We start from the raw sequence: 23,625 nt of genomic DNA on the forward strand, positions 1-23,625 counted from the left end.
TACCAATGCTCTAAAAAGAAGCTTGCATTGGCCGGGAATCGAACCCGGGCCTCCCGCGTGGCAGGCGAGAATTCTACCACTGAACCACCAATGCATCTGCAACGGCTGACTTGAAAATCCATAGAGATTCGAGTGGTCGGAAAGAAGATTTTTCCCCCTGAACAGAAAGTTATGGAAGCGGTGGTTGGGGGATCAATCAGTTAGTTGCTTATACGTGTAGCTGTAAAAGAAGCGTGCCCTGTGCGAGGACCTGACTCTCGACCTTCAGATTATGAGACCGACATTGTGGAAATGGTTGTCAACCAGAAACTCAAGGTGTCCTAGATGTAATGTAAGTGCACGTGGACCAACTCTGTGGCTGATAGCCAGCTTCAGGTCTGGCCCAAGGCTCTTGCCCAGCGAGCCTGGATAGCTCAGTCGGTAGAGCATCAGACTTTTAATCTGAGGGTCCAGGGTTCAAGTCCCTGTTCGGGCGCTGCTCGCTTTATTATGCTAAAACCACGAGTTCAGCGCCGTACAATCAACACTGGAAAGCTTTACTTGACTCAAAAGATAGTAGATAAGCGGGACGGCTTCCCTGCAAACGTTTTAGATATGCCGAATGGTTCTTACCTGCCAAAAAATGTCTCCCGTATCTATGTGTAAAGAAACAAGGTCATTTATAACGTCACCCCCTTTTCTTTCTAGACCTTAGACCAATGGTGCACACACCAGAGTTTGAGGGATATTGAATGTTTAAAGAGAATCCACCGTTAATGCCTCCTGTATTCACGGAAACAAATAGCATACGTGCAGAAGAATCGAGACACCGCCGCCTCTCAACACAAGCCAGCAATCCGCGGATGTACGGTAACGCACAGACGTCCAGACATTTCCTGAATAACGGATATAGTGGTATCTATACAATGCATCATGCAAATAAGGGAGTCATTTCATTTGCAGAAACATAGGCAAAACAGCATGGCCCGTACGGGGATCGAACCCACGACCTTGGCGTTATTAGCACCACGCTCTAACCAACTGAGCTAACCGGCCACGTCGGCAGGTTCGGCGAAACAGAGGTCCGTGGAAAAAACTCCATAGTAAATGAACGTTTGGCATCAGCTATCAACAGTCTCAAGCTGTAAAAGAAGCGTGCCCTGTATGAGGGTCGAACTCACGACCTTCAGATTATGAGACTGACGCGCTACCTACTGCGCTAACAAGGCAAACGCCGGCTGGCGCCGGTTGCTGAAGCTCTTCATACGTGACGCGTTGCAACATCATAAAGGACAAATTTCCTTGAGCATGGGTAATAGGCAACCCTGCTTTTCCAGGGACCTGTTTTACCAATGCTCTAAAAAGAAGCTTGCATTGGCCGGGAATCGAACCCGGGCCTCCCGCGTGGCAGGCGAGAATTCTACCACTGAACCACCAATGCATCTGCAACGGCCGACTTGAAAATCCATAGAGATTCGAGTGGTCGGAAAGAAGATTTTTCCCCCTGAACAGAAAGTTATGGAAGCGGTGGTTGGGGGATCAATCAGTTAGTTGCTTATACGTGTAGCTGTAAAAGAAGCGTGCCCTGTGCGAGGACCTGACTCTCGACCTTCAGATTATGAGACCGACATTGTGGAAATGGTTGTCAACCAGAAACTCAAGGTGTCCTAGATGTAATGTAAGTGCACGTGGACCAACTCTGTGGCTGATAGCCAGCTTCAGGTCTGGCCCAAGGCTCTTGCCCAGCGAGCCTGGATAGCTCAGTCGGTAGAGCATCAGACTTTTAATCTGAGGGTCCAGGGTTCAAGTCCCTGTTCGGGCGCTGCTCGCTTTATTATGCTAAAACCACGAGTTCAGCGCCGTACAATCAACACTGGAAAGCTTTACTTGACTCAAAAGATAGTAGATAAGCGGGACGGCTTCCCTGCAAACGTTTTAGATATGCCGAATGGTTCTTACCTGCCAAAAAATGTCTCCCGTATCTATGTGTAAAGAAACAAGGTCATTTATAACGTCACCCCCTTTTCTTTCTAGACCTTAGACCAATGGTGCACACACCAGAGTTTGAGGGATATTGAATGTTTAAAGAGAATCCACCGTTAATGCCTCCTGTATTCACGGAAACAAATAGCATACGTGCAGAAGAATCGAGACACCGCCGCCTCTCAACACAAGCCAGCAATCCGCGGATGTACGGTAACGCACAGATGTCCAGACATTTCCTGAATAACGGATATAGTGGTATCTATACAATGCATCATGCAAATAAGGGAGTCATTTCATTTGCAGAAACATAGGCAAAACAGCATGGCCCGTACGGGGATCGAACCCGCGACCTTGGCGTTATTAGCACCACGCTCTAACCAACTGAGCTAACCGGCCACGTCGGCAGGTTCGGCGAAACAGAGGACCGTGGAAAAAACTCCATAGTAAATGAACGTTTGGCATCAGCTATCAACAGTCTCAAGCTGTAAAAGAAGCGTGCCCTGTATGAGGGTCGAACTCACGACCTTCAGATTATGAGACTGACGCGCTACCTACTGCGCTAACAAGGCAAACGCCGGCTGGCGCCGGTTGCTGAAGCTCTTCATACGTGACGCGTTGCAACATCGTAAAGGACAAATTTCCTTCAGCATGGGTAATAGGCAACCCTGCTTTTCCAGGGACCTGTTTTACCAATGCTCTAAAAAGAAGCTTGCATTGGCCGGGAATCGAACCCGGGCCTCCCGCGTGGCAGGCGAGAATTCTACCACTGAACCACCAATGCATCTGCAACGGCCGACTTGAAAATCCATAGAGATTCGAGTGGTCGGAAAGAAGATTTTTCCCCCTGAACAGAAAGTTATGGAAGCGGTGGTTGGGGGATCAATCAGTTAGTTGCTTATACGTGTAGCTGTAAAAGAAGCGTGCCCTGTGCGAGGACCTGACTCTCGACCTTCAGATTATGAGACCGACATTGTGGAAATGGTTGTCAACCAGAAACTCAAGGTGTCCTAGATGTAATGTAAGTGCACGTGGACCAACTCTGTGGCTGATAGCCAGCTTCAGGTCTGGCCCAAGGCTCTTGCCCAGCGAGCCTGGATAGCTCAGTCGGTAGAGCATCAGACTTTTAATCTGAGGGTCCAGGGTTCAAGTCCCTGTTCGGGCGCTGCTCGCTTTATTATGCTAAAACCACGAGTTCAGCGCCGTACAATCAACACTGGAAAGCTTTACTTGACTCAAAAGATAGTAGATAAGCGGGACGGCTTCAATGCAAACGTTTTAGATATGCCGAATGGTTCTTACCTGCCAAAAAATGTCTCCCGTATCTATGTGTAAAGAAACAAGGTCATTTATAACGTCACCCCCTTTTCTTTCTAGACCTTAGACCAATGGTGCACACACCAGAGTTTGAGGGATATTGAATGTTTAAAGAGAATCCACCGTTAATGCCTCCTGTATTCACGGAAACAAATAGCATACGTGCAGAAGAATCGAGACACCGCCGCCTCTCAACACCAGCCAGCAATCCGCGGATGTACGGTAACGCACAGACGTCCAGACATTTCCTGAATAACGGATATAGTGGTATCTATACAATGCATCATGCAAATAAGGGAGTCATTTCATTTGCAGAAACATAGGCAAAACAGCATGGCCAGTACGGGGATCGAACCTGCGACCTTGGCGTTATTAGCACCACGCTCTAACCAACTGAGCTAACCGGCCACGTCGGCAGGCTCGGCGAAACAGAGGTCCGTGGAAAAAACTCCATAGTAAATGAACGTTTGGCATCAGCTATCAACAGTCTCAAGCTGTAAAAGAAGCGTGCCCTGTATGAGGGTCGAACTCACGACCTTCAGATTATGAGACTGACGCGCTACCTACTGCGCTAACAAGGCAAACGCCGGCTGGCGCCGGTTGCTGAAGCTCTTCATACGTGACGCGTTGCAACATCGTAAAGGACAAATTTCCTTCAGCATGGGTAATAGGCAACCCTGCTTTTCCAGGGACCTGTTTTACCAATGCTCTAAAAAGAAGCTTGCATTGGCCGGGAATCGAATTAAAAGGGGGTGACGTTATAAATGACCTTGTTTCTTTACAAGGCAAACGCCGGCTGGCGCCGGTTGCTGAAGCTCTTCATACGTGACGCGTTGCAACATCGTAAAGGACAAATTTCCTTCAGCATGGGTAATAGGCAACCCTGCTTTTCCAGGGACCTGTTTTACCAATGCTCTAAAAAGAAGCTTGCATTGGCCGGGAATCGAACCCGGGCCTCCCGCGTGGCAGGCGAGAATTCTACCACTGAACCACCAATGCATCTGCAACGACCGACTTGAAAATCCATAGAGATTCGAGTGGTCGGAAAGAAGATTTTTCCCCCTGAACAGAAAGTTATGGAAGCGGTGGTTGGGGGATCAATCAGTTAGTTGCTTATACGTGTAGCTGTAAAAGAAGCGTGCCCTGTGCGAGGACCTGACTCTCGACCTTCAGATTATGAGACCGACATTGTGGAAATGGTTGTCAACCAGAAACTCAAGGTGTCCTAGATGTAATGTAAGTGCACGTGGACCAACTCTGTGGCTGATAGCCAGCTTCAGGTCTGGCCCAAGGCTCTTGCCCAGCAAGCCTGGATAGCTCAGTCGGTAGAGCATCAGACTTTTAATCTGAGGGTCCAGGGTTCAAGTCCCTGTTCAGGCGCTGCTTGCTTTATTATGCTAAAACCACGAGTTCAGCGCCGTACAATCAACACTGGAAAGCTTTACTTGACTCAAAAGATAGTAGATAAGCGGGACGGCTTCAATGCAAACGTTTTAGATATGCCGAATGGTTCTTACCTGCCAAAAAATGTCTCCCGTATCTATGTGTAAAGAAACAAGGTCATTTATAACGTCACCCCCTTTTCTTTCTAGACCTTAGACCAATGGTGCACACACCAGAGTTTGAGGGATATTGAATGTTTAAAGAGAATCCACCGTTAATGCCTCCTGTATTCACGGAAACAAATAGCATACGTGCAGAAGAATCGAGACACCGCCGCCTCTCAACACAAGCCAGCAATCCGCGGATGTACGGTAACGCACAGACGTCCAGACATTTCCTGAATAACGGATATAGTGGTATCTATACAATGCATCATGCAAATAAGGGAGTCATTTCATTTGCAGAAACATAGGCAAAACAGCATGGCCCGTACGGGGATGGAACCCACGACCTTGGCGTTATTAGCACCACGCTCTAACCAACTGAGCTAACCGGCCACGTCGGCAGGCTCGGCGAAACAGAGGTCCGTGGAAAAAACTCCATAGTAAATGAACGTTTGGCATCAGCTATCAACAGTCTCAAGCTGTAAAAGAAGCGTGCCCTGTATGAGGGTCGAACTCACGACCTTCAGATTATGAGACTGACGCGCTACCTACTGCGCTAACAAGGCAAACGCCGGCTGGCGCCGGTTGCTGAAGCTCTTCATACGTGACGCGTTGCAACATCGTAAAGGACAAATTTCCTTCAGCATGGGTAATAGGCAACCCTGCTTTTCCAGGGACCTGTTTTACCAATGCTCTAAAAAGAAGCTTGCATTGGCCGGGAATCGAATTAAAAGGGGGTGACGTTATAAATGACCTTGTTTCTTTACAAGGCAAACGCCGGCTGGCGCCGGTTGCTGAAGCTCTTCATACGTGACGCGTTGCAACATCGTAAAGGACAAATTTCCTTCAGCATGGGTAATAGGCAACCCTGCTTTTCCAGGGACCTGTTTTACCAATGCTCTAAAAAGAAGCTTGCATTGGCCGGGAATCGAACCCGGGCCTCCCGCGTGGCAGGCGAGAATTCTACCACTGAACCACCAATGCATCTGCAACGACCGACTTGAAAATCCATAGAGATTCGAGTGGTCGGAAAGAAGATTTTTCCCCCTGAACAGAAAGTTATGGAAGCGGTGGTTGGGGGATCAATCAGTTAGTTGCTTATACGTGTAGCTGTAAAAGAAGCGTGCCCTGTGCGAGGACCTGACTCTCGACCTTCAGATTATGAGACCGACATTGTGGAAATGGTTGTCAACCAGAAACTCAAGGTGTCCTAGATGTAATGTAAGTGCACGTGGACCAACTCTGTGGCTGATAGCCAGCTTCAGGTCTGGCCCAAGGCTCTTGCCCAGCAAGCCTGGATAGCTCAGTCGGTAGAGCATCAGACTTTTAATCTGAGGGTCCAGGGTTCAAGTCCCTGTTCGGGCGCTGCTCGCTTTATTATGCTAAAACCACGAGTTCAGCGCCGTACAATCAACACTGGAAAGCTTTACTTGACTCAAAAGATAGTAGATAAGCGGGACGGCTTCAATGCAAACGTTTTAGATATGCCGAATGGTTCTTACCTGCCAAAAAATGTCTCCCGTATCTATGTGTAAAGAAACAAGGTCATTTATAACGTCACCCCCTTTTCTTTCTAGACCTTAGACCAATGGTGCACACACCAGAGTTTGAGGGATATTGAATGTTTAAAGAGAATCCACCGTTAATGCCTCCTGTATTCACGGAAACAAATAGCATACGTGCAGAAGAATCGAGACACCGCCGCCTCTCAACACCAGCCAGCAATCCGCGGATGTACGGTAACGCACAGACGTCCAGACATTTCCTGAATAACGGATATAGTGGTATCTATACAATGCATCATGCAAATAAGGGAGTCATTTCATTTGCAGAAACATAGGCAAAACAGCATGGCCCGTACGGGGATCGAACCCGCGACCTTGGCGTTATTAGCACCACGCTCTAACCAACTGAGCTAACCGGCCACGTCGGCAGGCTCGGCGAAACAGAGGACCGTGGAAAAAACTCCATAGTAAATGAACGTTTGGCATCAGCTATCAACAGTCTCAAGCTGTAAAAGAAGCGTGCCCTGTATGAGGGTCGAACTCACGACCTTCAGATTATGAGACTGACGCGCTACCTACTGCGCTAACAAGGCAAACGCCGGCTGGCGCCGGTTGCTGAAGCTCTTCATACGTGACGCGTTGCAACATCGTAAAGGACAAATTTCCTTGAGCATGGGTAATAGGCAACCCTGCTTTTCCAGGGACCTGTTTTACCAATGCTCTAAAAAGAAGCTTGCATTGGCCGGGAATCGAACCCGGGCCTCCCGCGTGGCAGGCGAGAATTCTACCACTGAACCACCAATGCATCTGCAACGGCCGACTTGAAAATCCATAGAGATTCGAGTGGTCGGAAAGAAGATTTTTCCCCCTGAACAGAAAGTTATGGAAGCGGTGGTTGGGGGATCAATCAGTTAGTTGCTTATACGTGTAGCTGTAAAAGAAGCGTGCCCTGTGCGAGGACCTGACTCTCGACCTTCAGATTATGAGACCGACATTGTGGAAATGGTTGTCATTTGTCAACCAGAAACTCAAGGTGTCCTAGATGTAATGTAAGTGCACGTGGACCAACTCTGTGGCTGATAGCCAGCTTCAGGTCTGGCCCAAGGCTCTTGCACAGCGAGCCTGGATAGCTCAGTCGGTAGAGCATCAGACTTTTAATCTGAGGGTCCAGGGTTCAAGTCCCTGTTCGGGCGCTGCTCGCTTTATTATGCTAAAACCACGAGTTCAGCGCCGTACAATCAACACTGGAAAGCTTTACTTGACTCAAAAGATAGTAGATAAGCGGGACGGCTTCCCTGCAAACGTTTTAGATATGCCGAATGGTTCTTACCTGCCAAAAAATGTCTCCCGTATCTATGTGTAAAGAAACAAGGTCATTTATAACGTCACCCCCTTTTCTTTCTAGACCTTAGACCAATGGTGCACACACCAGAGTTTGAGGGATATTGAATGTTTAAAGAGAATCCACCGTTAATGCCTCCTGTATTCACGGAAACAAATAGCATACGTGCAGAAGAATCGAGACACCGCCGCCTCTCAACACAAGCCAGCAATCCGCGGATGTACGGTAACGCACAGACGTCCAGACATTTCCTGAATAACGGATATAGTGGTATCTATACAATGCATCATGCAAATAAGGGAGTCATTTCATTTGCAGAAACATAGGCAAAACAGCATGGCCCGTACGGGGATCGAACCCGCGACCTTGGCGTTATTAGCACCACGCTCTAACCAACTGAGCTAACCGGCCACGTCGGCAGGTTCGGCGAAACAGAGGTCCGTGGAAAAAACTCCATAGTAAATGAACGTTTGGCATCAGCTATCAACAGTCTCAAGCTGTAAAAGAAGCGTGCCCTGTATGAGGGTCGAACTCACGACCTTCAGATTATGAGACTGACGCGCTACCTACTGCGCTAACAAGGCAAACGCCGGCTGGCGCCGGTTGCTGAAGCTCTTCATACGTGACGCGTTGCAACATCGTAAAGGACAAATTTCCTTGAGCATGGGTAATAGGCAACCCTGCTTTTCCAGGGACCTGTTTTACCAATGCTCTAAAAAGAAGCTTGCATTGGCCGGGAATCGAACCCGGGCCTCCCGCGTGGCAGGCGAGAATTCTACCACTGAACCACCAATGCATCTGCAACGGCCGACTTGAAAATCCATAGAGATTCGAGTGGTCGGAAAGAAGATTTTTCCCCCTGAACAGAAAGTTATGGAAGCGGTGGTTGGGGGATCAATCAGTTAGTTGCTTATACGTGTAGCTGTAAAAGAAGCGTGCCCTGTGTGAGGACCTGACTCTCGACCTTCAGATTATGAGACCGACATTGTGGAAATGGTTGTCAACCAGAAACTCAAGGTGTCCTAGATGTAATGTAAGTGCACGTGGACCAACTCTGTGGCTGATAGCCAGCTTCAGGTCTGGCCCAAGGCTCTTGCCCAGTGAGCCTGGATAGCTCAGTCGGTAGAGCATCAGACTTTTAATCTGAGGGTCCAGGGTTCAAGTCCCTGTTCGGGCGCTGCTCGCTTTATTATGCTAAAACCACGAGTTCAGCGCCGTACAATCAACACTGGAAAGCTTTACTTGACTCAAAAGATAGTAGATAAGCGGGACGGCTTCAATGCAAACGTTTTAGATATGCCGAATGGTTCTTACCTGCCAAAAAATGTCTCCCGTATCTATGTGTAAAGAAACAAGGTCATTTATAACGTCACCCCCTTTTCTTTCTAGACCTTAGACCAATGGTGCACACACCAGAGTTTGAGGGATATTGAATGTTTAAAGAGAATCCACCGTTAATGCCTCCTGTATTCACGGAAACAAATAGCATACGTGCAGAAGAATCGAGACACCGCCGCCTCTCAACACCAGCCAGCAATCCGCGGATGTACGGTAACGCACAGACGTCCAGACATTTCCTGAATAACGGATATAGTGGTATCTATACAATGCATCATGCAAATAAGGGAGTCATTTCATTTGCAGAAACATAGGCAAAACAGCATGGCCCGTACGGGGATCGAACCCGCGACCTTGGCGTTATTAGCACCACGCTCTAACCAACTGAGCTAACCGGCCACGTCGGCAGGCTCGGCGAAACAGAGGACCGTGGAAAAAACTCCATAGTAAATGAACGTTTGGCATCAGCTATCAACAGTCTCAAGCTGTAAAAGAAGCGTGCCCTGTATGAGGGTCGAACTCACGACCTTCAGATTATGAGACTGACGCGCTACCTACTGCGCTAACAAGGCAAACGCCGGCTGGCGCCGGTTGCTGAAGCTCTTCATACGTGACGCGTTGCAACATCGTAAAGGACAAATTTCCTTGAGCATGGGTAATAGGCAACCCTGCTTTTCCAGGGACCTGTTTTACCAATGCTCTAAAAAGAAGCTTGCATTGGCCGGGAATCGAACCCGGGCCTCCCGCGTGGCAGGCGAGAATTCTACCACTGAACCACCAATGCATCTGCAACGGCCGACTTGAAAATCCATAGAGATTCGAGTGGTCGGAAAGAAGATTTTTCCCCCTGAACAGAAAGTTATGGAAGCGGTGGTTGGGGGATCAATCAGTTAGTTGCTTATACGTGTAGCTGTAAAAGAAGCGTGCCCTGTGCGAGGACCTGACTCTCGACCTTCAGATTATGAGACCGACATTGTGGAAATGGTTGTCAACCAGAAACTCAAGGTGTCCTAGATGTAATGTAAGTGCACGTGGACCAACTCTGTGGCTGATAGCCAGCTTCAGGTCTGGCCCAAGCCTCATGCACAGCGAGCCTGGATAGCTCAGTCGGTAGAGCATCAGACTTTTAATCTGAGGGTCCAGGGTTCAAGTCCCTGTTCAGGCGCTACTTGCTTTATTATGCTAAAACCACGAGTTCAGCGCCGTACAATCAACACTGGAAAGCTTTACTTGACTCAAAAGATAGTAGATAAGCGGGACGGCTTCCCTGCAAACGTTTTAGATATGCCGAATGGTTCTTACCTGCCAAAAAATGTCTCCCGTATCTATGTGTAAAGAAACAAGGTCATTTATAACGTCACCCCCTTTTCTTTCTAGACCTTAGACCAATGGTGCACACACCAGAGTTTGAGGGATATTGAATGTTTAAAGAGAATCCACCGTTAATGCCTCCTGTATTCACGGAAACAAATAGCATACGTGCAGAAGAATCGAGACACCGCCGCCTCTCAACACCAGCCAGCAATCCGCGGATGTACGGTAACGCACAGACGTCCAGACATTTCCTGAATAACGGATATAGTGGTATCTATACAATGCATCATGCAAATAAGGGAGTCATTTCATTTGCAGAAACATAGGCAAAACAGCATGGCCCGTACGGGGATCGAACCCGCGACCTTGGCGTTATTAGCACCACGCTCTAACCAACTGAGCTAACCGGCCACGTCGGCAGGCTCGGCGAAACAGAGGACCGTGGAAAAAACTGCATAGTAAATGAACGTTTGGCATCAGCTATCAACAGTCTCAAGCTGTAAAAGAAGCGTGCCCTGTATGAGGGTCGAACTCACGACCTTCAGATTATGAGACTGACGCGCTACCTACTGCGCTAACAAGGCAAACGCCGGCTGGCGCCGGTTGCTGAAGCTCTTCATACGTGACGCGTTGCAACATCGTAAAGGACAAATTTCCTTCAGCATGGGTAATAGGCAACCCTGCTTTTCCAGGGACCTGTTTTACCAATGCTCTAAAAAGAAGCTTGCATTGGCCGGGAATCGAACCCGGGCCTCCCGCGTGGCAGGCGAGAATTCTACCACTGAACCACCAATGCATCTGCAACGGCCGACTTGAAAATCCATAGAGATTCGAGTGGTCGGAAAGAAGATTTTTCCCCCTGAACAGAAAGTTATGGAAGCGGTGGTTGGGGGATCAATCAGTTAGTTGCTTATACGTGTAGCTGTAAAAGAAGCGTGCCCTGTGTGAGGACCTGACTCTCGACCTTCAGATTATGAGACCGACATTGTGGAAATGGTTGTCAACCAGAAACTCAAGGTGTCCTAGATGTAATGTAAGTGCACGTGGACCAACTCTGTGGCTGATAGCCAGCTTCAGGTCTGGCCCAAGGCTCTTGCCCAGCGAGCCTGGATAGTTCAGTCGGTAGAGCATCAGACTTTTAATCTGAGGGTCCAGGGTTCAAGTCCCTGTTCGGGCGCTGCTCGCTTTATTATGCTAAAACCACGAGTTCAGCGCCGTACAATCAACACTGGAAAGCTTTACTTGACTCAAAAGATAGTAGATAAGCGGGACGGCTTCCCTGCAAACGTTTTAGATATGCCGAATGGTTCTTACCTGCCAAAAAATGTCTCCCGTATCTATGTGTAAAGAAACAAGGTCATTTATAACGTCACCCCCTTTTCTTTCTAGACCTTAGACCAATGGTGCACACACCAGAGTTTGAGGGATATTGAATGTTTAAAGAGAATCCACCGTTAATGCCTCCTGTATTCACGGAAACAAATAGCATACGTGCAGAAGAATCGAGACACCGCCGCCTCTCAACACAAGCCAGCAATCCGCGGATGTACGGTAACGCACAGACGTCCAGACATTTCCTGAATAACGGATATAGTGGTATCTATACAATGCATCATGCAAATAAGGGAGTCATTTCATTTGCAGAAACATAGGCAAAACAGCATGGCCCGTACGGGGATCGAACCCGCGACCTTGGCGTTATTAGCACCACGCTCTAACCAACTGAGCTAACCGGCCACGTCGGCAGGTTCGGCGAAACAGAGGTCCGTGGAAAAAACTCCATAGTAAATGAACGTTTGGCATCAGCTATCAACAGTCTCAAGCTGTAAAAGAAGCGTGCCCTGTATGAGGGTCGAACTCACGACCTTCAGATTATGAGACTGACGCGCTACCTACTGCGCTAACAAGGCAAACGCCGGCTGGCGCCGGTTGCTGAAGCTCTTCATACGTGACGCGTTGCAACATCGTAAAGGACAAATTTCCTTGAGCATGGGTAATAGGCAACCCTGCTTTTCCAGGGACCTGTTTTACCAATGCTCTAAAAAGAAGCTTGCATTGGCCGGGAATCGAACCCGGGCCTCCCGCGTGGCAGGCGAGAATTCTACCACTGAACCACCAATGCATCTGCAACGGCCGACTTGAAAATCCATAGAGATTCGAGTGGTCGGAAAGAAGATTTTTCCCCCTGAACAGAAAGTTATGGAAGCGGTGGTTGGGGGATCAATCAGTTAGTTGCTTATACGTGTAGCTGTAAAAGAAGCGTGCCCTGTGTGAGGACCTGACTCTCGACCTTCAGATTATGAGACCGACATTGTGGAAATGGTTGTCAACCAGAAACTCAAGGTGTCCTAGATGTAATGTAAGTGCACGTGGACCAACTCTGTGGCTGATAGCCAGCTTCAGGTCTGGCCCAAGGCTCTTGCCCAGTGAGCCTGGATAGCTCAGTCGGTAGAGCATCAGACTTTTAATCTGAGGGTCCAGGGTTCAAGTCCCTGTTCGGGCGCTGCTTGCTTTATTATGCTAAAACCACGAGTTCAGCGCCGTACAATCAACACTGGAAAGCTTTACTTGACTCAAAAGATAGTAGATAAGCGGGACGGCTTCAATGCAAACGTTTTAGATATGCCGAATGGTTCTTACCTGCCAAAAAATGTCTCCCGTATCTATGTGTAAAGAAACAAGGTCATTTATAACGTCACCCCCTTTTCTTTCTAGACCTTAGACCAATGGTGCACACACCAGAGTTTGAGGGATATTGAATGTTTAAAGAGAATCCACCGTTAATGCCTCCTGTATTCACGGAAACAAATAGCATACGTGCAGAAGAATCGAGACACCGCCGCCTCTCAACACCAGCCAGCAATCCGCGGATGTACGGTAACGCACAGACGTCCAGACATTTCCTGAATAACGGATATAGTGGTATCTATACAATGCATCATGCAAATAAGGGAGTCATTTCATTTGCAGAAACATAGGCAAAACAGCATGGCCCGTACGGGGATCGAACCCGCGACCTTGGCGTTATTAGCACCACGCTCTAACCAACTGAGCTAACCGGCCACGTCGGCAGGCTCGGCGAAACAGAGGACCGTGGAAAAAACTCCATAGTAAATGAACGTTTGGCATCAGCTATCAACAGTCTCAAGCTGTAAAAGAAGCGTGCCCTGTATGAGGGTCGAACTCACGACCTTCAGATTATGAGACTGACGCGCTACCTACTGCGCTAACAAGGCAAACGCCGGCTGGCGCCGGTTGCTGAAGCTCTTCATACGTGACGCGTTGCAACATCGTAAAGGACAAATTTCCTTGAGCATGGGTAATAGGCAACCCTGCTTTTCCAGGGACCTGTTTTACCAATGCTCTAAAAAGAAGCTTGCATTGGCCGGGAATCGAACCCGGGCCTCCCGCGTGGCAGGCGAGAATTCTACCACTGAACCACCAATGCATCTGCAACGGCCGACTTGAAAATCCATAGAGATTCGAGTGGTCGGAAAGAAGATTTTTCCCCCTGAACAGAAAGTTATGGAAGCGGTGGTTGGGGGATCAATCAGTTAGTTGCTTATACGTGTAGCTGTAAAAGAAGCGTGCCCTGTGCGAGGACCTGACTCTCGACCTTCAGATTATGAGACCGACATTGTGGAAATGGTTGTCAACCAGAAACTCAAGGTGTCCTAGATGTAATGTAAGTGCACGTGGACCAACTCTGTGGCTGATAGCCAGCTTCAGGTCTGGCCCAAGCCTCATGCACAGCGAGCCTGGATAGCTCAGTCGGTAGAGCATCAGACTTTTAATCTGAGGGTCCAGGGTTCAAGTCCCTGTTCAGGCGCTACTTGCTTTATTATGCTAAAACCACGAGTTCAGCGCCGTACAATCAACACTGGAAAGCTTTACTTGACTCAAAAGATAGTAGATAAGCGGGACGGCTTCCCTGCAAACGTTTTAGATATGCCGAATGGTTCTTACCTGCCAAAAAATGTCTCCCGTATCTATGTGTAAAGAAACAAGGTCATTTATAACGTCACCCCCTTTTCTTTCTAGACCTTAGACCAATGGTGCACACACCAGAGTTTGAGGGATATTGAATGTTTAAAGAGAATCCACCGTTAATGCCTCCTGTATTCACGGAAACAAATAGCATACGTGCAGAAGAATCGAGACACCGCCGCCTCTCAACACCAGCCAGCAATCCGCGGATGTACGGTAACGCACAGACGTCCAGACATTTCCTGAATAACGGATATAGTGGTATCTATACAATGCATCATGCAAATAAGGGAGTCATTTCATTTGCAGAAACATAGGCAAAACAGCATGGCCCGTACGGGGATCGAACCCGCGACCTTGGCGTTATTAGCACCACGCTCTAACCAACTGAGCTAACCGGCCACGTCGGCAGGCTCGGCGAAACAGAGGACCGTGGAAAAAACTCCATAGTAAATGAACGTTTGGCATCAGCTATCAACAGTCTCAAGCTGTAAAAGAAGCGTGCCCTGTATGAGGGTCGAACTCACGACCTTCAGATTATGAGACTGACGCGCTACCTACTGCGCTAACAAGGCAAACGCCGGCTGGCGCCGGTTGCTGAAGCTCTTCATACGTGACGCGTTGCAACATCGTAAAGGACAAATTTCCTTCAGCATGGGTAATAGGCAACCCTGCTTTTCCAGGGACCTGTTTTACCAATGCTCTAAAAAGAAGCTTGCATTGGCCGGGAATCGAACCCGGGCCTCCCGCGTGGCAGGCGAGAATTCTACCACTGAACCACCAATGCATCTGCAACGGCCGACTTGAAAATCCATAGAGATTCGAGTGGTCGGAAAGAAGATTTTTCCCCCTGAACAGAAAGTTATGGAAGCGGTGGTTGGGGGATCAATCAGTTAGTTGCTTATACGTGTAGCTGTAAAAGAAGCGTGCCCTGTGCGAGGACCTGACTCTCGACCTTCAGATTATGAGACCGACATTGTGGAAATGGTTGTCAACCAGAAACTCAAGGTGTCCTAGATGTAATGTAAGTGCACGTGGACCAACTCTGTGGCTGATAGCCAGCTTCAGGTCTGGCCCAAGGCTCTTGCCCAGCGAGCCTGGATAGCTCAGTCGGTAGAGCATCAGACTTTTAATCTGAGGGTCCAGGGTTCAAGTCCCTGTTCGGGCGCTGCTCGCTTTATTATGCTAAAACCACGAGTTCAGCGCCGTACAATCAACACTGGAAAGCTTTACTTGACTCAAAAGATAGTAGATAAGCGGGACGGCTTCCCTGCAAACGTTTTAGATATGCCGAATGGTTCTTACCTGCCAAAAAATGTCTCCCGTATCTATGTGTAAAGAAACAAGGTCATTTATAACGTCACCCCCTTTTCTTTCTAGACCTTAGACCAATGGTGCACACACCAGAGTTTGAGGGATATTGAATGTTTAAAGAGAATCCACCGTTAATGCCTCCTGTATTCACGGAAACAAATAGCATACGTGCAGAAGAATCGAGACACCGCCGCCTCTCAACACAAGCCAGCAATCCGCGGATGTACGGTAACGCACAGACGTCCAGACATTTCCTGAATAACGGATATAGTGGTATCTCTACAATGCATCATGCAAATAAGGGAGTCATTTCATTTGCAGAAACATAGGCAAAACAGCATGGCCCGTACGGGGATCGAACCCGCGACCTTGGCGTTATTAGCACCACGCTCTAACCAACTGAGCTAACCGGCCACGTCGACAGGTTCGGCGAAACAGAGGTCCGTGGAAAAAACTCCATAGTAAATGAACGTTTGGCATCAGCTATCAACAGTCTCAAGCTGTAAAAGAAGCGTGCCCTGTATGAGGGTCGAACTCACGACCTTCAGATTATGAGACTGACGCGCTACCTACTGCGCTAACAAGGCAAACGCCGGCTGGCGCCGGTTGCTGAAGCTCTTCATACGTGACGCGTTGCAACATCGTAAAGGACAAATTTCCTTCAGCATGGGTAATAGGCAACCCTGCTTTTCCAGGGACCTGTTTTACCAATGCTCTAAAAAGAAGCTTGCATTGGCCGGGAATCGAACCCGGGCCTCCCGCGTGGCAGGCGAGAATTCTACCACTGAACCACCAATGCATCTGCAACGGCCGACTTGAAAATCCATAGAGATTCGAGTGGTCGGAAAGAAGATTTTTCCCCCTGAACAGAAAGTTATGGAAGCGGTGGTTGGGGGATCAATCAGTTAGTTGCTTATACGTGTAGCTGTAAAAGAAGCGTGCCCTGTGCGAGGACCTGACTCTCGACCTTCAGATTATGAGACCGACATTGTGGAAATGGTTGTCAACCAGAAACTCAAGGTGTCCTAGATGTAATGTAAGTGCACGTGGACCAACTCTGTGGCTGATAGCCAGCTTCAGGTCTGGCCCAAGGCTCTTGCCCAGCGAGCCTGGATAGCTCAGTCGGTAGAGCATCAGACTTTTAATCTGAGGGTCCAGGGTTCAAGTCCCTGTTCGGGCGCTGCTCGCTTTATCATGCTAAAACCACGAGTTCAGCGCCGTACAATCAACACTGGAAAGCTTTACTTGACTCAAAAGATAGTAGATAAGCGGGACGGCTTCCCTGCAAACGTTTTAGATATGCCGAATGGTTCTTACCTGCCAAAAAATGTCTCCCGTATCTATGTGTAAAGAAACAAGGTCATTTATAACGTCACCCCCTTTTCTTTCTAGACCTTAGACCAATGGTGCACACACCAGAGTTTGAGGGATATTGAATGTTTAAAGAGAATCCACCGTTAATGCCTCCTGTATTCACGGAAACAAATAGCATACGTGCAGAAGAATCGAGACACCGCCGCCTCTCAACACAAGCCAGCAATCCGCGGATGTACGGTAACGCACAGACGTCCAGACATTTCCTGAATAACGGATATAGTGGTATCTATACAATGCATCATGCAAATAAGGGAGTCATTTCATTTGCAGAAACATAGGCAAAACAGCATGGCCCGTACGGGGATCGAACCCGCGACCTTGGCGTTATTAGCACCACGCTCTAACCAACTGAGCTAACCGGCCACGTCGGCAGGTTCGGCGAAACAGAGGTCCGTGGAAAAAACTCCATAGTAAATGAACGTTTGGCATCAGCTATCAACAGTCTCAAGCTGTAAAAGAAGCGTGCCCTGTATGAGGGTCGAACTCACGACCTTCAGATTATGAGACTGACGCGCTACCTACTGCGCTAACAAGGCAAACGCCGGCTGGCGCCGGTTGCTGAAGCTCTTCATACGTGACGCGTTGCAACATCGTAAAGGACAAATTTCCTTGAGCATGGGTAATAGGCAACCCTGCTTTTCCAGGGACCTGTTTTACCAATGCTCTAAAAAGAAGCTTGCATTGGCCGGGAATCGAACCCGGGCCTCCCGCGTGGCAGGCGAGAATTCTACCACTGAACCACCAATGCATCTGCAACGGCCGACTTGAAAATCCATAGAGATTCGAGTGGTCGGAAAGAAGATTTTTCCCCCTGAACAGAAAGTTATGGAAGCGGTGGTTGGGGGATCAATCAGTTAGTTGCTTATACGTGTAGCTGTAAAAGAAGCGTGCCCTGTGTGAGGACCTGACTCTCGACCTTCAGATTATGAGACCGACATTGTGGAAATGGTTGTCAACCAGAAACTCAAGGTGTCCTAGATGTAATGTAAGTGCACGTGGACCAACTCTGTGGCTGATAGCCAGCTTCAGGTCTGGCCCAAGGCTCTTGCCCAGTGAGCCTGGATAGCTCAGTCGGTAGAGCATCAGACTTTTAATCTGAGGGTCCAGGGTTCAAGTCCCTGTTCGGGCGCTGCTCGCTTTATTATGCTAAAACCACGAGTTCAGCGCCGTACAATCAACACTGGAAAGCTTTACTTGACTCAAAAGATAGTAGATAAGCGGGACGGCTTCAATGCAAACGTTTTAGATATGCCGAATGGTTCTTACCTGCCAAAAAATGTCTCCCGTATCTATGTGTAAAGAAACAAGGTCATTTATAACGTCACCCCCTTTTCTTTCTAGACCTTAGACCAATGGTGCACACACCAGAGTTTGAGGGATATTGAATGTTTAAAGAGAATCCACCGTTAATGCCTCCTGTATTCACGGAAACAAATAGCATACGTGCAGAAGAATCGAGACACCGCCGCCTCTCAACACCAGCCAGCAATCCGCGGATGTACGGTAACGCACAGACGTCCAGACATTTCCTGAATAACGGATATAGTGGTATCTATACAATGCATCATGCAAATAAGGGAGTCATTTCATTTGCAGAAACATAGGCAAAACAGCATGGCCCGTACGGGGATCGAACCCGCGACCTTGGCGTTATTAGCACCACGCTCTAACCAACTGAGCTAACCGGCCACGTCGGCAGGCTCGGCGAAACAGAGGACCGTGGAAAAAACTCCATAGTAAATGAACGTTTGGCATCAGCTATCAACAGTCTCAAGCTGTAAAAGAAGCGTGCCCTGTATGAGGGTCGAACTCACGACCTTCAGATTATGAGACTGACGCGCTACCTACTGCGCTAACAAGGCAAACGCCGGCTGGCGCCGGTTGCTGAAGCTCTTCATACGTGACGCGTTGCAACATCGTAAAGGACAAATTTCCTTGAGCATGGGTAATAGGCAACCCTGCTTTTCCAGGGACCTGTTTTACCAATGCTCTAAAAAGAAGCTTGCATTGGCCGGGAATCGAACCCGGGCCTCCCGCGTGGCAGGCGAGAATTCTACCACTGAACCACCAATGCATCTGCAACGGCCGACTTGAAAATCCATAGAGATTCGAGTGGTCGGAAAGAAGATTTTTCCCCCTGAACAGAAAGTTATGGAAGCGGTGGTTGGGGGATCAATCAGTTAGTTGCTTATACGTGTAGCTGTAAAAGAAGCGTGCCCTGTGCGAGGACCTGACTCTCGACCTTCAGATTATGAGACCGACATTGTGGAAATGGTTGTCAACCAGAAACTCAAGGTGTCCTAGATGTAATGTAAGTGCACGTGGACCAACTCTGTGGCTGATAGCCAGCTTCAGGTCTGGCCCAAGCCTCATGCACAGCGAGCCTGGATAGCTCAGTCGGTAGAGCATCAGACTTTTAATCTGAGGGTCCAGGGTTCAAGTCCCTGTTCAGGCGCTACTTGCTTTATTATGCTAAAACCACGAGTTCAGCGCCGTACAATCAACACTGGAAAGCTTTACTTGACTCAAAAGATAGTAGATAAGCGGGACGGCTTCCCTGCAAACGTTTTAGATATGCCGAATGGTTCTTACCTGCCAAAAAATGTCTCCCGTATCTATGTGTAAAGAAACAAGGTCATTTATAACGTCACCCCCTTTTCTTTCTAGACCTTAGACCAATGGTGCACACACCAGAGTTTGAGGGATATTGAATGTTTAAAGAGAATCCACCGTTAATGCCTCCTGTATTCACGGAAACAAATAGCATACGTGCAGAAGAATCGAGACACCGCCGCCTCTCAACACCAGCCAGCAATCCGCGGATGTACGGTAACGCACAGACGTCCAGACATTTCCTGAATAACGGATATAGTGGTATCTATACAATGCATCATGCAAATAAGGGAGTCATTTCATTTGCAGAAACATAGGCAAAACAGCATGGCCCGTACGGGGATCGAACCCGCGACCTTGGCGTTATTAGCACCACGCTCTAACCAACTGAGCTAACCGGCCACGTCGGCAGGCTCGGCGAAACAGAGGACCGTGGAAAAAACTCCATAGTAAATGAACGTTTGGCATCAGCTATCAACAGTCTCAAGCTGTAAAAGAAGCGTGCCCTGTATGAGGGTCGAACTCACGACCTTCAGATTATGAGACTGACGCGCTACCTACTGCGCTAACAAGGCAAACGCCGGCTGGCGCCGGTTGCTGAAGCTCTTCATACGTGACGCGTTGCAACATCGTAAAGGACAAATTTCCTTCAGCATGGGTAATAGGCAACCCTGCTTTTCCAGGGACCTGTTTTACCAATGCTCTAAAAAGAAGCTTGCATTGGCCGGGAATCGAACCCGGGCCTCCCGCGTGGCAGGCGAGAATTCTACCACTGAACCACCAATGCATCTGCAACGGCCGACTTGAAAATCCATAGAGATTCGAGTGGTCGGAAAGAAGATTTTTCCCCCTGAACAGAAAGTTATGGAAGCGGTGGTTGGGGGATCAATCAGTTAGTTGCTTATACGTGTAGCTGTAAAAGAAGCGTGCCCTGTGCGAGGACCTGACTCTCGACCTTCAGATTATGAGACCGACATTGTGGAAATGGTTGTCAACCAGAAACTCAAGGTGTCCTAGATGTAATGTAAGTGCACGTGGACCAACTCTGTGGCTGATAGCCAGCTTCAGGTCTGGCCCAAGGCTCTTGCCCAGCGAGCCTGGATAGCTCAGTCGGTAGAGCATCAGACTTTTAATCTGAGGGTCCAGGGTTCAAGTCCCTGTTCGGGCGCTGCTCGCTTTATTATGCTAAAACCACGAGTTCAGCGCCGTACAATCAACACTGGAAAGCTTTACTTGACTCAAAAGATAGTAGATAAGCGGGACGGCTTCCCTGCAAACGTTTTAGATATGCCGAATGGTTCTTACCTGCCAAAAAATGTCTCCCGTATCTATGTGTAAAGAAACAAGGTCATTTATAACGTCACCCCCTTTTCTTTCTAGACCTTAGACCAATGGTGCACACACCAGAGTTTGAGGGATATTGAATGTTTAAAGAGAATCCACCGTTAATGCCTCCTGTATTCACGGAAACAAATAGCATACGTGCAGAAGAATCGAGACACCGCCGCCTCTCAACACAAGCCAGCAATCCGCGGATGTACGGTAACGCACAGACGTCCAGACATTTCCTGAATAACGGATATAGTGGTATCTCTACAATGCATCATGCAAATAAGGGAGTCATTTCATTTGCAGAAACATAGGCAAAACAGCATGGCCCGTACGGGGATCGAACCCGCGACCTTGGCGTTATTAGCACCACGCTCTAACCAACTGAGCTAACCGGCCACGTCGGCAGGTTCGGCGAAACAGAGGTCCGTGGAAAAAACTCCATAGTAAATGAACGTTTGGCATCAGCTATCAACAGTCTCAAGCTGTAAAAGAAGCGTGCCCTGTATGAGGGTCGAACTCACGACCTTCAGATTATGAGACTGACGCGCTACCTACTGCGCTAACAAGGCAAACGCCGGCTGGCGCCGGTTGCTGAAGCTCTTCATACGTGACGCGTTGCAACATCGTAAAGGACAAATTTCCTTCAGCATGGGTAATAGGCAACCCTGCTTTTCCAGGGACCTGTTTTACCAATGCTCTAAAAAGAAGCTTGCATTGGCCGGGAATCGAACCCGGGCCTCCCGCGTGGCAGGCGAGAATTCTACCACTGAACCACCAATGCATCTGCAACGGCCGACTTGAAAATCCATAGAGATTCGAGTGGTCGGAAAGAAGATTTTTCCCCCTGAACAGAAAGTTATGGAAGCGGTGGTTGGGGGATCAATCAGTTAGTTGCTTATACGTGTAGCTGTAAAAGAAGCGTGCCCTGTGCGAGGACCTGACTCTCGACCTTCAGATTATGAGACCGACATTGTGGAAATGGTTGTCAACCAGAAACTCAAGGTGTCCTAGATGTAATGTAAGTGCACGTGGACCAACTCTGTGGCTGATAGCCAGCTTCAGGTCTGGCCCAAGGCTCTTGCCCAGCGAGCCTGGATAGCTCAGTCGGTAGAGCATCAGACTTTTAATCTGAGGGTCCAGGGTTCAAGTCCCTGTTCGGGCGCTGCTCGCTTTATCATGCTAAAACCACGAGTTCAGCGCCGTACAATCAACACTGGAAAGCTTTACTTGACTCAAAAGATAGTAGATAAGCGGGACGGCTTCCCTGCAAACGTTTTAGATATGCCGAATGGTTCTTACCTGCCAAAAAATGTCTCCCGTATCTATGTGTAAAGAAACAAGGTCATTTATAACGTCACCCCCTTTTCTTTCTAGACCTTAGACCAATGGTGCACACACCAGAGTTTGAGGGATATTGAATGTTTAAAGAGAATCCACCGTTAATGCCTCCTGTATTCACGGAAACAAATAGCATACGTGCAGAAGAATCGAGACACCGCCGCCTCTCAACACAAGCCAGCAATCCGCGGATGTACGGTAACGCACAGACGTCCAGACATTTCCTGAATAACGGATATAGTGGTATCTATACAATGCATCATGCAAATAAGGGAGTCATTTCATTTGCAGAAACATAGGCAAAACAGCATGGCCCGTACGGGGATCGAACCCGCGACCTTGGCGTTATTAGCACCACGCTCTAACCAACTGAGCTAACCGGCCACGTCGGCAGGTTCGGCGAAACAGAGGTCCGTGGAAAAAACTCCATAGTAAATGAACGTTTGGCATCAGCTATCAACAGTCTCAAGCTGTAAAAGAAGCGTGCCCTGTATGAGGGTCGAACTCACGACCTTCAGATTATGAGACTGACGCGCTACCTACTGCGCTAACAAGGCAAACGCCGGCTGGCGCCGGTTGCTGAAGCTCTTCATACGTGACGCGTTGCAACATCGTAAAGGACAAATTTCCTTGAGCATGGGTAATAGGCAACCCTGCTTTTCCAGGGACCTGTTTTACCAATGCTCTAAAAAGAAGCTTGCATTGGCCGGGAATCGAACCCGGGCCTCCCGCGTGGCAGGCGAGAATTCTACCACTGAACCACCAATGCATCTGCAACGGCCGACTTGAAAATCCATAGAGATTCGAGTGGTCGGAAAGAAGATTTTTCCCCCTGAACAGAAAGTTATGGAAGCGGTGGTTGGGGGATCAATCAGTTAGTTGCTTATACGTGTAGCTGTAAAAGAAGCGTGCCCTGTGTGAGGACCTGACTCTCGACCTTCAGATTATGAGACCGACATTGTGGAAATGGTTGTCAACCAGAAACTCAAGGTGTCCTAGATGTAATGTAAGTGCACGTGGACCAACTCTGTGGCTGATAGCCAGCTTCAGGTCTGGCCCAAGGCTCTTGCCCAGTGAGCCTGGATAGCTCAGTCGGTAGAGCATCAGACTTTTAATCTGAGGGTCCAGGGTTCAAGTCCCTGTTCGGGCGCTGCTCGCTTTATTATGCTAAAACCACGAGTTCAGCGCCGTACAATCAACACTGGAAAGCTTTACTTGACTCAAAAGATAGTAGATAAGCGGGACGGCTTCAATGCAAACGTTTTAGATATGCCGAATGGTTCTTACCTGCCAAAAAATGTCTCCCGTATCTATGTGTAAAGAAACAAGGTCATTTATA

The 23,625-nt window shown here is 48.5% G+C and overlaps 53 non-coding genes across 53 annotated transcripts; 4 read left to right on the plus strand and 49 right to left on the minus strand.

Moving 5' to 3' along the window:
* Window positions 1-23: 23 nt before the first annotated feature.
* TRNAG-GCC (transfer RNA glycine (anticodon GCC)) lies at window positions 24-94 on the minus strand. Its single transcript has one exon. It is a non-coding gene; the product is annotated as a tRNA-Gly (tRNA).
* A 1,041-nt stretch (window positions 95-1,135) lies between these two features.
* Window positions 1,136-1,208, minus strand: TRNAM-CAU (transfer RNA methionine (anticodon CAU)). Its single transcript has one exon. It is a non-coding gene; the product is annotated as a tRNA-Met (tRNA).
* A 141-nt stretch (window positions 1,209-1,349) lies between these two features.
* TRNAG-GCC (transfer RNA glycine (anticodon GCC)) lies at window positions 1,350-1,420 on the minus strand. Its single transcript has one exon. It is a non-coding gene; the product is annotated as a tRNA-Gly (tRNA).
* Window positions 1,421-2,287: 867 nt separating this feature from the next.
* Window positions 2,288-2,361, minus strand: TRNAI-AAU (transfer RNA isoleucine (anticodon AAU)). Its single transcript has one exon. It is a non-coding gene; the product is annotated as a tRNA-Ile (tRNA).
* Window positions 2,362-2,461: 100 nt separating this feature from the next.
* Window positions 2,462-2,534, minus strand: TRNAM-CAU (transfer RNA methionine (anticodon CAU)). Its single transcript has one exon. It is a non-coding gene; the product is annotated as a tRNA-Met (tRNA).
* Window positions 2,535-2,675: 141 nt separating this feature from the next.
* TRNAG-GCC (transfer RNA glycine (anticodon GCC)) lies at window positions 2,676-2,746 on the minus strand. Its single transcript has one exon. It is a non-coding gene; the product is annotated as a tRNA-Gly (tRNA).
* Window positions 2,747-3,787: 1,041 nt separating this feature from the next.
* Window positions 3,788-3,860, minus strand: TRNAM-CAU (transfer RNA methionine (anticodon CAU)). The gene has a single exon. It is a non-coding gene; the product is annotated as a tRNA-Met (tRNA).
* A 347-nt stretch (window positions 3,861-4,207) lies between these two features.
* TRNAG-GCC (transfer RNA glycine (anticodon GCC)) lies at window positions 4,208-4,278 on the minus strand. The gene has a single exon. It is a non-coding gene; the product is annotated as a tRNA-Gly (tRNA).
* Window positions 4,279-4,586: 308 nt separating this feature from the next.
* Window positions 4,587-4,659, plus strand: TRNAK-UUU (transfer RNA lysine (anticodon UUU)). Its single transcript has one exon. It is a non-coding gene; the product is annotated as a tRNA-Lys (tRNA).
* A 660-nt stretch (window positions 4,660-5,319) lies between these two features.
* On the minus strand, window positions 5,320-5,392 carry TRNAM-CAU (transfer RNA methionine (anticodon CAU)). Its single transcript has one exon. It is a non-coding gene; the product is annotated as a tRNA-Met (tRNA).
* A 347-nt stretch (window positions 5,393-5,739) lies between these two features.
* Window positions 5,740-5,810, minus strand: TRNAG-GCC (transfer RNA glycine (anticodon GCC)). Its single transcript has one exon. It is a non-coding gene; the product is annotated as a tRNA-Gly (tRNA).
* Window positions 5,811-6,677: 867 nt separating this feature from the next.
* On the minus strand, window positions 6,678-6,751 carry TRNAI-AAU (transfer RNA isoleucine (anticodon AAU)). Its single transcript has one exon. It is a non-coding gene; the product is annotated as a tRNA-Ile (tRNA).
* A 100-nt stretch (window positions 6,752-6,851) lies between these two features.
* TRNAM-CAU (transfer RNA methionine (anticodon CAU)) lies at window positions 6,852-6,924 on the minus strand. Its single transcript has one exon. It is a non-coding gene; the product is annotated as a tRNA-Met (tRNA).
* Window positions 6,925-7,065: 141 nt separating this feature from the next.
* TRNAG-GCC (transfer RNA glycine (anticodon GCC)) lies at window positions 7,066-7,136 on the minus strand. Its single transcript has one exon. It is a non-coding gene; the product is annotated as a tRNA-Gly (tRNA).
* Window positions 7,137-8,010: 874 nt separating this feature from the next.
* Window positions 8,011-8,084, minus strand: TRNAI-AAU (transfer RNA isoleucine (anticodon AAU)). Its single transcript has one exon. It is a non-coding gene; the product is annotated as a tRNA-Ile (tRNA).
* Window positions 8,085-8,184: 100 nt separating this feature from the next.
* Window positions 8,185-8,257, minus strand: TRNAM-CAU (transfer RNA methionine (anticodon CAU)). The gene has a single exon. It is a non-coding gene; the product is annotated as a tRNA-Met (tRNA).
* A 141-nt stretch (window positions 8,258-8,398) lies between these two features.
* Window positions 8,399-8,469, minus strand: TRNAG-GCC (transfer RNA glycine (anticodon GCC)). Its single transcript has one exon. It is a non-coding gene; the product is annotated as a tRNA-Gly (tRNA).
* Window positions 8,470-9,336: 867 nt separating this feature from the next.
* On the minus strand, window positions 9,337-9,410 carry TRNAI-AAU (transfer RNA isoleucine (anticodon AAU)). The gene has a single exon. It is a non-coding gene; the product is annotated as a tRNA-Ile (tRNA).
* A 100-nt stretch (window positions 9,411-9,510) lies between these two features.
* Window positions 9,511-9,583, minus strand: TRNAM-CAU (transfer RNA methionine (anticodon CAU)). Its single transcript has one exon. It is a non-coding gene; the product is annotated as a tRNA-Met (tRNA).
* Window positions 9,584-9,724: 141 nt separating this feature from the next.
* Window positions 9,725-9,795, minus strand: TRNAG-GCC (transfer RNA glycine (anticodon GCC)). Its single transcript has one exon. It is a non-coding gene; the product is annotated as a tRNA-Gly (tRNA).
* Window positions 9,796-10,103: 308 nt separating this feature from the next.
* On the plus strand, window positions 10,104-10,176 carry TRNAK-UUU (transfer RNA lysine (anticodon UUU)). The gene has a single exon. It is a non-coding gene; the product is annotated as a tRNA-Lys (tRNA).
* Window positions 10,177-10,662: 486 nt separating this feature from the next.
* On the minus strand, window positions 10,663-10,736 carry TRNAI-AAU (transfer RNA isoleucine (anticodon AAU)). The gene has a single exon. It is a non-coding gene; the product is annotated as a tRNA-Ile (tRNA).
* Window positions 10,737-10,836: 100 nt separating this feature from the next.
* Window positions 10,837-10,909, minus strand: TRNAM-CAU (transfer RNA methionine (anticodon CAU)). Its single transcript has one exon. It is a non-coding gene; the product is annotated as a tRNA-Met (tRNA).
* Window positions 10,910-11,050: 141 nt separating this feature from the next.
* TRNAG-GCC (transfer RNA glycine (anticodon GCC)) lies at window positions 11,051-11,121 on the minus strand. Its single transcript has one exon. It is a non-coding gene; the product is annotated as a tRNA-Gly (tRNA).
* Window positions 11,122-11,988: 867 nt separating this feature from the next.
* Window positions 11,989-12,062, minus strand: TRNAI-AAU (transfer RNA isoleucine (anticodon AAU)). The gene has a single exon. It is a non-coding gene; the product is annotated as a tRNA-Ile (tRNA).
* A 100-nt stretch (window positions 12,063-12,162) lies between these two features.
* TRNAM-CAU (transfer RNA methionine (anticodon CAU)) lies at window positions 12,163-12,235 on the minus strand. The gene has a single exon. It is a non-coding gene; the product is annotated as a tRNA-Met (tRNA).
* Window positions 12,236-12,376: 141 nt separating this feature from the next.
* On the minus strand, window positions 12,377-12,447 carry TRNAG-GCC (transfer RNA glycine (anticodon GCC)). The gene has a single exon. It is a non-coding gene; the product is annotated as a tRNA-Gly (tRNA).
* An 867-nt stretch (window positions 12,448-13,314) lies between these two features.
* TRNAI-AAU (transfer RNA isoleucine (anticodon AAU)) lies at window positions 13,315-13,388 on the minus strand. The gene has a single exon. It is a non-coding gene; the product is annotated as a tRNA-Ile (tRNA).
* Window positions 13,389-13,488: 100 nt separating this feature from the next.
* Window positions 13,489-13,561, minus strand: TRNAM-CAU (transfer RNA methionine (anticodon CAU)). Its single transcript has one exon. It is a non-coding gene; the product is annotated as a tRNA-Met (tRNA).
* Window positions 13,562-13,702: 141 nt separating this feature from the next.
* TRNAG-GCC (transfer RNA glycine (anticodon GCC)) lies at window positions 13,703-13,773 on the minus strand. The gene has a single exon. It is a non-coding gene; the product is annotated as a tRNA-Gly (tRNA).
* Window positions 13,774-14,081: 308 nt separating this feature from the next.
* TRNAK-UUU (transfer RNA lysine (anticodon UUU)) lies at window positions 14,082-14,154 on the plus strand. The gene has a single exon. It is a non-coding gene; the product is annotated as a tRNA-Lys (tRNA).
* Window positions 14,155-14,640: 486 nt separating this feature from the next.
* On the minus strand, window positions 14,641-14,714 carry TRNAI-AAU (transfer RNA isoleucine (anticodon AAU)). The gene has a single exon. It is a non-coding gene; the product is annotated as a tRNA-Ile (tRNA).
* Window positions 14,715-14,814: 100 nt separating this feature from the next.
* TRNAM-CAU (transfer RNA methionine (anticodon CAU)) lies at window positions 14,815-14,887 on the minus strand. The gene has a single exon. It is a non-coding gene; the product is annotated as a tRNA-Met (tRNA).
* A 141-nt stretch (window positions 14,888-15,028) lies between these two features.
* Window positions 15,029-15,099, minus strand: TRNAG-GCC (transfer RNA glycine (anticodon GCC)). The gene has a single exon. It is a non-coding gene; the product is annotated as a tRNA-Gly (tRNA).
* An 867-nt stretch (window positions 15,100-15,966) lies between these two features.
* Window positions 15,967-16,040, minus strand: TRNAI-AAU (transfer RNA isoleucine (anticodon AAU)). The gene has a single exon. It is a non-coding gene; the product is annotated as a tRNA-Ile (tRNA).
* A 100-nt stretch (window positions 16,041-16,140) lies between these two features.
* Window positions 16,141-16,213, minus strand: TRNAM-CAU (transfer RNA methionine (anticodon CAU)). Its single transcript has one exon. It is a non-coding gene; the product is annotated as a tRNA-Met (tRNA).
* Window positions 16,214-16,354: 141 nt separating this feature from the next.
* On the minus strand, window positions 16,355-16,425 carry TRNAG-GCC (transfer RNA glycine (anticodon GCC)). The gene has a single exon. It is a non-coding gene; the product is annotated as a tRNA-Gly (tRNA).
* Window positions 16,426-17,292: 867 nt separating this feature from the next.
* Window positions 17,293-17,366, minus strand: TRNAI-AAU (transfer RNA isoleucine (anticodon AAU)). The gene has a single exon. It is a non-coding gene; the product is annotated as a tRNA-Ile (tRNA).
* A 100-nt stretch (window positions 17,367-17,466) lies between these two features.
* On the minus strand, window positions 17,467-17,539 carry TRNAM-CAU (transfer RNA methionine (anticodon CAU)). Its single transcript has one exon. It is a non-coding gene; the product is annotated as a tRNA-Met (tRNA).
* A 141-nt stretch (window positions 17,540-17,680) lies between these two features.
* TRNAG-GCC (transfer RNA glycine (anticodon GCC)) lies at window positions 17,681-17,751 on the minus strand. The gene has a single exon. It is a non-coding gene; the product is annotated as a tRNA-Gly (tRNA).
* Window positions 17,752-18,618: 867 nt separating this feature from the next.
* TRNAI-AAU (transfer RNA isoleucine (anticodon AAU)) lies at window positions 18,619-18,692 on the minus strand. Its single transcript has one exon. It is a non-coding gene; the product is annotated as a tRNA-Ile (tRNA).
* Window positions 18,693-18,792: 100 nt separating this feature from the next.
* Window positions 18,793-18,865, minus strand: TRNAM-CAU (transfer RNA methionine (anticodon CAU)). Its single transcript has one exon. It is a non-coding gene; the product is annotated as a tRNA-Met (tRNA).
* A 141-nt stretch (window positions 18,866-19,006) lies between these two features.
* On the minus strand, window positions 19,007-19,077 carry TRNAG-GCC (transfer RNA glycine (anticodon GCC)). The gene has a single exon. It is a non-coding gene; the product is annotated as a tRNA-Gly (tRNA).
* Window positions 19,078-19,385: 308 nt separating this feature from the next.
* On the plus strand, window positions 19,386-19,458 carry TRNAK-UUU (transfer RNA lysine (anticodon UUU)). The gene has a single exon. It is a non-coding gene; the product is annotated as a tRNA-Lys (tRNA).
* Window positions 19,459-19,944: 486 nt separating this feature from the next.
* On the minus strand, window positions 19,945-20,018 carry TRNAI-AAU (transfer RNA isoleucine (anticodon AAU)). Its single transcript has one exon. It is a non-coding gene; the product is annotated as a tRNA-Ile (tRNA).
* Window positions 20,019-20,118: 100 nt separating this feature from the next.
* On the minus strand, window positions 20,119-20,191 carry TRNAM-CAU (transfer RNA methionine (anticodon CAU)). Its single transcript has one exon. It is a non-coding gene; the product is annotated as a tRNA-Met (tRNA).
* A 141-nt stretch (window positions 20,192-20,332) lies between these two features.
* Window positions 20,333-20,403, minus strand: TRNAG-GCC (transfer RNA glycine (anticodon GCC)). Its single transcript has one exon. It is a non-coding gene; the product is annotated as a tRNA-Gly (tRNA).
* Window positions 20,404-21,270: 867 nt separating this feature from the next.
* On the minus strand, window positions 21,271-21,344 carry TRNAI-AAU (transfer RNA isoleucine (anticodon AAU)). Its single transcript has one exon. It is a non-coding gene; the product is annotated as a tRNA-Ile (tRNA).
* Window positions 21,345-21,444: 100 nt separating this feature from the next.
* Window positions 21,445-21,517, minus strand: TRNAM-CAU (transfer RNA methionine (anticodon CAU)). The gene has a single exon. It is a non-coding gene; the product is annotated as a tRNA-Met (tRNA).
* A 141-nt stretch (window positions 21,518-21,658) lies between these two features.
* Window positions 21,659-21,729, minus strand: TRNAG-GCC (transfer RNA glycine (anticodon GCC)). The gene has a single exon. It is a non-coding gene; the product is annotated as a tRNA-Gly (tRNA).
* An 867-nt stretch (window positions 21,730-22,596) lies between these two features.
* TRNAI-AAU (transfer RNA isoleucine (anticodon AAU)) lies at window positions 22,597-22,670 on the minus strand. Its single transcript has one exon. It is a non-coding gene; the product is annotated as a tRNA-Ile (tRNA).
* A 100-nt stretch (window positions 22,671-22,770) lies between these two features.
* TRNAM-CAU (transfer RNA methionine (anticodon CAU)) lies at window positions 22,771-22,843 on the minus strand. Its single transcript has one exon. It is a non-coding gene; the product is annotated as a tRNA-Met (tRNA).
* Window positions 22,844-22,984: 141 nt separating this feature from the next.
* TRNAG-GCC (transfer RNA glycine (anticodon GCC)) lies at window positions 22,985-23,055 on the minus strand. Its single transcript has one exon. It is a non-coding gene; the product is annotated as a tRNA-Gly (tRNA).
* Between the last annotated feature and the right edge of the window lie 570 nt (window positions 23,056-23,625).

Source organism: Spea bombifrons, chromosome 4, assembly GCF_027358695.1.
Source record: "Spea bombifrons isolate aSpeBom1 chromosome 4, aSpeBom1.2.pri, whole genome shotgun sequence".
Taxonomy (NCBI): Eukaryota; Metazoa; Chordata; class Amphibia; order Anura; family Pelobatidae; genus Spea; species Spea bombifrons.